Source organism: Heliangelus exortis, chromosome 1 (assembly GCF_036169615.1).
Source record: "Heliangelus exortis chromosome 1, bHelExo1.hap1, whole genome shotgun sequence".
In the NCBI taxonomy this organism is placed as follows: Eukaryota; Metazoa; Chordata; class Aves; order Apodiformes; family Trochilidae; genus Heliangelus; species Heliangelus exortis.
Window position 1 is genome coordinate 159,836,796 of NC_092422.1, and position 6,690 is coordinate 159,843,485.

Consider the following 6,690-nt stretch of genomic DNA (forward strand, 5'->3'; position numbering starts at 1 on the left):
TGTGGCACACAAGGCTGGAGGACAACATTGGGGTGGGGATGGGAGAGTAGGCAAAGTCATGTGGCAGTGACTCACTGGAAGTTATTTTTCAAAACCTTTACTGAGACCGTATGTCTGCGCCAAGCCCTGTAAGAAATCTGTCCTGTGTTGTAATTTCCTTGAAAGAAGAGTGGAAGGAGCAAACACTCTGGGAATGTGGGTCAGCAAAGCCCGTGGAACTGGTGGCTGTGCCATTGGGATGGGACTTCTGCTCTTTGTGCAAAAGTCGAGAGAGTGAGACCTCTGTGATCCGCTATCAGTGTTGGCACACTCCTAAAAATGGTCCATGTCCTTTTTCTAGGTAAACTGTACTCAGCAAAGATGCCACGGGTGACCCCACACGACATGCCCAGGCAGAAGGACCCCACAGGAGGCTCAGCAGGAGCCCCTTCCCTAAGGAACAGGTCATGCTGGGAAATGGGCTTTACCAACATTTCCTTCCTTTGCACAAGCAGAAACACAACACAGGAAGGGTTGCTCTCGTTTCCCAATTTATACCCACTTGCTTCCCCATCTGGCTATCAGCACTTGTGGGCTCCCATGCCTCTCTGCCAGCCCCTGCTGGGCTGTGGCAGTGTTATGTGGGGCAGTGCTGAGCCAGCACTGATACAGAGGATACATAACAAAGTTGATCTTAGCAGTAACTGGATCTCTAAGTGTTAGCCCATGATAGTGAGAGACAGGCACATCAGTAGTGACAGATCAGGCCTTTTTAGTGCTTGAGGCACTCCCTTGCTGTGATTTTGCAACAGGCACTGCTTTGCTTCATGTGCTCACCTCATGACTGCCCTTTTGAGGTCTTTATCTATGGAACAGGAGTGCCATGAAACATAACCGTTTGCTCTGGGTGGTTGGGAGCCAGCCACCTGCACTACTGCCTGGTGGATGATCCCCTTTCCTCACCATCATCAGAGCGTGCTCTGCAGTGTGGCTTCCCATCCCAGAGCTGGTCCCATCAGCTCTGTCTAGGAAAAAATGGTCTCTTTCCTTGTCCTGGTCCAGTGCCCCTACTGAAGTGTGACTGTAGAAAATTGGGCAGGAAAGATGGGACAGAAGGTACATACCTGCATTGGGGATGTATGGCCTACTGTAATGAGTCTCCAAGTGTGTGTGGGACTGTGAAACCCACATCAGGAGATGTGCAGGCATTTAAAGTGTCTCCATATATTGTGGCCTGTGTGTGACCTCCATTCAGTGCTGCTTTGTGGCCCTGTGTAGTGATGGGAAGATCAGGCACCTGCCACAGGGTTTGCTCTGAGGGCTAAAGTCTTGTTGCCTACAGGCTATTTCAGAGGCTGTGGAAATGTGTCACAGGACAAGGCTTTCAGGGCCAGTCTCACCTGTCCTAGGCTGGGATTTTACCTATTCTTTCTTTCTTACAAGCAAGGAACCTTATCCTGGTTGGATATGACAGAAGGGGGAATATATGAGCCCATGTCTTGGAGCCATGGTTTGGTATAGTCTGATTGAGTAACCCCACCATTGCCACACCTAGAGGCAGGAAAGCAAAGCAAACAACCTGTTGTGTTATCTTACTTTTCTTCTTCTCTGCCCAGGGGACCTGGCTTTCCTCAGCAGATGCTTTCTGCATGATTAGCAGAAAGGCTTAGCAGGGGAAGCAGGTGCAGTTCACCTTGAGGTCTGATGACCCACCTGGTGGGAAAAACCCTTTCAATTTTCCACAGAAAATGAGGTAGCAGTGCTAGACAGTGATTGCCACCAAAGTGTCACTGAGGGGCTTGGGATCGCTGTCCCTGCCACACAGGGGTAGCACACTGCAGTGAAGATCACCTGTGCTGTGTTGTAAAACAACCATGCAACCAAGATGAGCCATTCTGGCTTACACCAGCTCCTGGTCCACCCCTGAAAGCAGCCATCCCCTAGCACAAACTTTTAACATCCTTCCAGCCATCATTGGCACAAGCTCCAGACACATGCCGTGTGAGGACCATGGACACCTGTGAGCAGCACGACCAGCATGACTTTTGATTTCATCTTCCACTTCATTTCTCCTCTTAGCAAGGAAATCTTTCTCTTGAAACTGAAGTTTCATAATGAATGTTCAATTGCAGAGATAAGGTTTGCAGGAGAATTTTGTTTCACATACTACTGAAAACACAACAAGCTGAAGCATATTTCTGAGTATTTCTTTCCCTCTTTGGCAAGGGGTGAAATGTTACAAGCAGAAAAGAAACATAATGTCGCCACTTCTCCACTGAACCCCCTGGAATGTTCTGGTGACAAATCCTGGAAGGGTGTAGGAGTAACTGCATGCAAGGAGAACCCAGGAGACCAGGTTTGGGAAACCTAACCCAGAAGCCTTTACTGGAGAAAGAGGAGAACAGAGGAAGAAAAGGCTTTTACATAGGAAATGACACATTAGCAGGACCAGAAGATTGTCTGGAGGAAGCTGGGAGGTGGCTGTTGCGTTTCCAAGCTACTCTGAACAAGATGCTGAACGTCCTGGGAAGCCATTTGGGGTTAGCTGGTGGCCATGTCCCAGCTGTGCCTCCAGCCTGGGGACACAAGGTGCAGAAGGGATGATACCCTTCCCCTGTGGGGCACTTCATGCTGTCCCTTGCCAGCTGGGCCTGGCCAGTTAGCATTGCTGGATAACTGGGAAGAGAAATAGCTTGCTCCTTCATTTCCCTTCAGCAGGCTCTTGCATCCAGGGTGACAGTGGAGCGCTGGAGTCCTTCCTTTCTTCTGGGGCTGGGATTCCACAGACTCAGGCTGAGCCCCTGTGGCCCTGGATGGAGAAGTAGCAGGGTACAAATGAGGAACCAGTGGGTTGAGCAAAAACCTTGTGCTATAGAAATCTTTTTTTTTCCAGAAAAACAGGGAAGGGGGTGGGGGAGGCATGACAGCAGCCGGCCCCCTTGCAGCAGCAGCATGTTTACATTGTGATGCAAATGTCTACATGTAATTTGGGTCAGGTTCAGGTTCACTCAGTTCTTGTGGTTAGAACTGAAACCAAGTTGTCTTCACTTTTGTTCTCAATGCTCTCCTCTCCTGCTGCAATCCCAGAGCTTGTTTTACGATGGGGCTTTTTCCATGTCTATAGAGAGCTGCCATTTGAGCGGTCACATCACTGACCTTAGCTAGGTGGTCACCATGCTCCTCTTCCCCTCTCTAGTGTTTTTTTTTTTTGCTCTGAATGGCTTTTTTTTTTTTTTTTTCTGTTCAGAAAAGGCTGGTGGGATGTGCCTGGGAGCACATGAATGTGCTACAACACTGTAAGATTTTGAAATCTGGTTTTGTTCAGTCAGACTGGTTCACACTAAAGTTTGGCTGACACTGTTTGCTGCACCTGCAAGCATTGAAACCATCCCCAAAGCAGTCACCAAGACACTGTCCAGTAGACCATCCCAGACAGCTTTGAAATTATCAGCTTTACTTCTGGGAAGCAGAGAACTGAACATCAAATTTACTGCCTTCTTGCAGAAAACTTGACTTCCCGTCCCCCCTCCCAACCCCCACTTGCAGTGAGCCTGTAAATGTTTAAGTCACCTCACTCTTATCCTGTCTGGGGTCTTTGTTCCTCACCTCTCCTGCTTATTGCTGACCTAGCCCCTCTTCTCTTACTGCACAGCCAGCATTAAACTCTGGGGGAATGGGACAAAGGCAGAAGGGCTTGGTCACTTCTTGCCTGTCCCCCCCCCCGCCTTCTCCCCCGAAGGGGCTGACTTTTGCTGCTGACTGATATGGATTAGTGGGGCTCCCCTCCAGTTTCAGGCCCTGGGCAGTCACCTTAGTTGCTCTCTCCTAAATCTAATTCTGTTCTGCTTTGTTCAGATTATAATGCTCCTTGGAATTCATTTTAAATGCAGAGCAGGGTCAGGGGAGGCTTCAGGGACAGCTTGGATGCAGTTAGGGTTAGGGCTGTGCTAAAGGCACTTCAGGCCAGTTTTGTAGAATTGGCTGTTAAAATCATAGTGGTTTCCTCAGCTGGCTGTTAAGAAAATCACAGCAAGCTCAGTTCCCTACAGCTGCTACCAACCCTCCTGGTACCCAGGCTCCCAGGATGGACTCTGTGCATTATTCCTCTTCCTACCCATGCTGGCTCAGACCTAAAAATCTCTGTCCCCATCAGTGGAGGGCCCAGACCTTGCTAGCTCTCCATCCTGGCACTATCCCTCATTCTTCCTGGCCCTGACCCAGCTGGCAGCTCAACCTGCCTGGGTTCAACACTCAGTGAGCCATTTTGGTAGACTGAGTGGGTATGGAGCACAGTGGAAGGGGGGGCAAATCTCAGAGTCCTGTGTTTCAGATTTACCTCTTGCTTTGAAAGGTCTGATCAAGCTTTATGGACTCTCTCACTCCCGTAACACAAGTTGGTTTCCTTGCACTTAAATGCAGCTGCTTCTGGTGTGAAGTATGGCAGCTGCTTTACCCTGCACAGGAGAAGGCTTTGGCAAAGGAGAACTCATGATTGTGCTTGGCTGAATCTGCAGAGGGAATTTAGGTAGAGGGAATGTAATTATTGGCATCTGGCCAGGACGCTGGGAGAAAACGCCTGTGTTCTTGTGACATGTGCCACGAGATAATAATTTGCAGCAAAGGGAAGCCTACACAGTAAAGCAGCCAGTTTTAGTTAGGTTGCTATTCTGGATGTGCACTCTCATGAGTAATGTGCCCTCTCCATCTGCAGGGAGTAGGATTTTAATTCTTTGGATGTGACAATTACATGAGCTGAGCATTTCTGTTAACAGGCACTCATAGAAAGAGGCAGTGGTCTACTCTAAATTTGTAGGGTCCATGGGGAAACTGTTGGTAAGTTCTCCTGCAAAAAACTTATTTCCTGACCTATGGTTTCACATATAATTAGAGGAATGAGCAAAAGTGGAATCTTGAATCTGAGCAACCTGAAAGGGTAGGGCTGGAGGAACAGGAGTCTCTTCATTAGGACTGGTTTTCTCTCACTCCACCCCAGCTGAGGGCCTAAGAGGTAAGGGGGCTGAGTTTGGGTTTTGAGGTGGCAGTGCTCAAGATCCTGAAGTTGTTGTGGTTGTAGTGCGAGACATAATGGTCTCCTAGACAACCTGAGGCTGAAGTCATGACAACAGCTTCTTTGGTTTCTCTGTTGTTTTGTCCCATTCTTGGCCCTTAAGCAGTCCCAAACCCAACCGGTGTGACAATTTTGCCTTTTTGAAGATCTTTGGCCCTTCACAGACATTTTAAGATCCCTTACAATTGAAGATTATAAACTGATCAGAGAGGAAGAAAAAAAAATTTCATGTTGTTCTTTCACAGTGGCCAACCTGAGATGTGGTGAGATGTTAAACTTAACTCATATGGATGTGACTCATATTACAGTACAAATGTAAATGGATGTAGTTGATAGTGATCCCAAATTTGATGTAATTTTTATCAGCTTCAGGATTAGCTTTGTCTTGTAGTGTTCCCTCTTGGAGCTGGACTCCTTCTTATGGTGCAAAATAGCATTAAATGATTTCTCAATAAGTAAAAAAATGGCCCACTGCCATTACTAAGAAATAAATTAGCTTGTGGACTGGACTACAGAATTGCTGTGAGAATGAGTGACTGACTTTTTCTTATGGGGGAGGAAGAGCTGTGTTACTCAGGGGGCATGAGGTTGCTACAGAAAGTGGAACCAGTTCTTGGAAACACTACTGCTTTTCTTATTTTTTTTTTTTTTCTTCTTTTTTTTTTTTTTTTTTTTTTTTTTTTCCCCAACAAATTCAGGAACATTCAGGGGGATTTCCGAAGAGGAGAATTGTGTCATTAAAGAATGGTAGCTGTTCCAAAAAGATAAATCAATCTCCAGACACAGTTATCCTCAAGAGAAATAGTGCCATTTTCTCCCAGCTATCAGTGGGGTAACTATTAACCCCAATAAGAAGAGGAAGTTTTATGTTGAAATGGTAAAATGGTACAAAGAGGGAAAATCTTATGGACTGTCTTCCTGATACATAAAGTCTAATTCTGCTGGAGGGGGGTCAAAGGAGTGTCTTAAATCAGGAGGTGAGCTGGTTTGATCCATTTTCTTTCTTCAAGCTTGAGAACTTCCAAGGGTCAGGTGAGTAGGGGGCATCAGGAAATAAACCCCAGAGCTGGGGTCTTGGGGTGCAAGTTCCCTGCTCTATGCTCTTAGCTCAAAATTGGTTGATTTTATCTTCGTTCCCTCTTGGGGGAACCATGTTTGATTCCTGAAATGTCCCAAAGGGGCAATAAAGCAAGTGTGGTTCTGCCGTGTGTGCCTCGAAAATGCTGAGCAATAGCAGCTTGGACCTTCAGCACTTCTTGGAAGCTGCTTTCAGTTTCCAGGACTGCTTGTTCTTGGTGATCTGCTACATATCTCTGAGGCACACATCTCCTGTGCTCTATGTAAATCTGCAGCAATACATCCTAGATTCCTGTAAGCTCATACCCCCCCCATTCGATTAATAGAAACCCCAAGTTCCTTTTTTAGCTTCCTCTGTTGACCACAACTCACGTCATCAGTAAAGTCCCTCCTGTCATGCTGCCTGCCAGTCCGTGTGCATATGGGCTGCAGAACATGAGTGCAGCAAACCACTTCACAGCATTGCTGTTTTCTTTTGCCTCTTTTTTTTTTTTTTTCTTCTTTTCTTTTTTCTTTTCTTTCTTTTCTCAGTGGAAGCTATTAACGACCAAAAGCCCTTGCTAATA

At 46.9% G+C, this 6,690-nt stretch overlaps 1 long non-coding RNA gene across 1 annotated transcript; it reads right to left on the reverse strand.

Moving 5' to 3' along the window:
- Positions 1-2,172: 2,172 nt before the first annotated feature.
- LOC139798166 (uncharacterized) lies at positions 2,173-5,023 on the reverse strand. Its single transcript, XR_011726757.1, has 2 exons — positions 4,316-5,023; positions 2,173-2,788 (listed from the first exon to the last, which is right to left on the reverse strand). It is a non-coding gene; the product is annotated as an uncharacterized lncRNA (long non-coding RNA).
- Between the last annotated feature and the right edge of the window lie 1,667 nt (positions 5,024-6,690).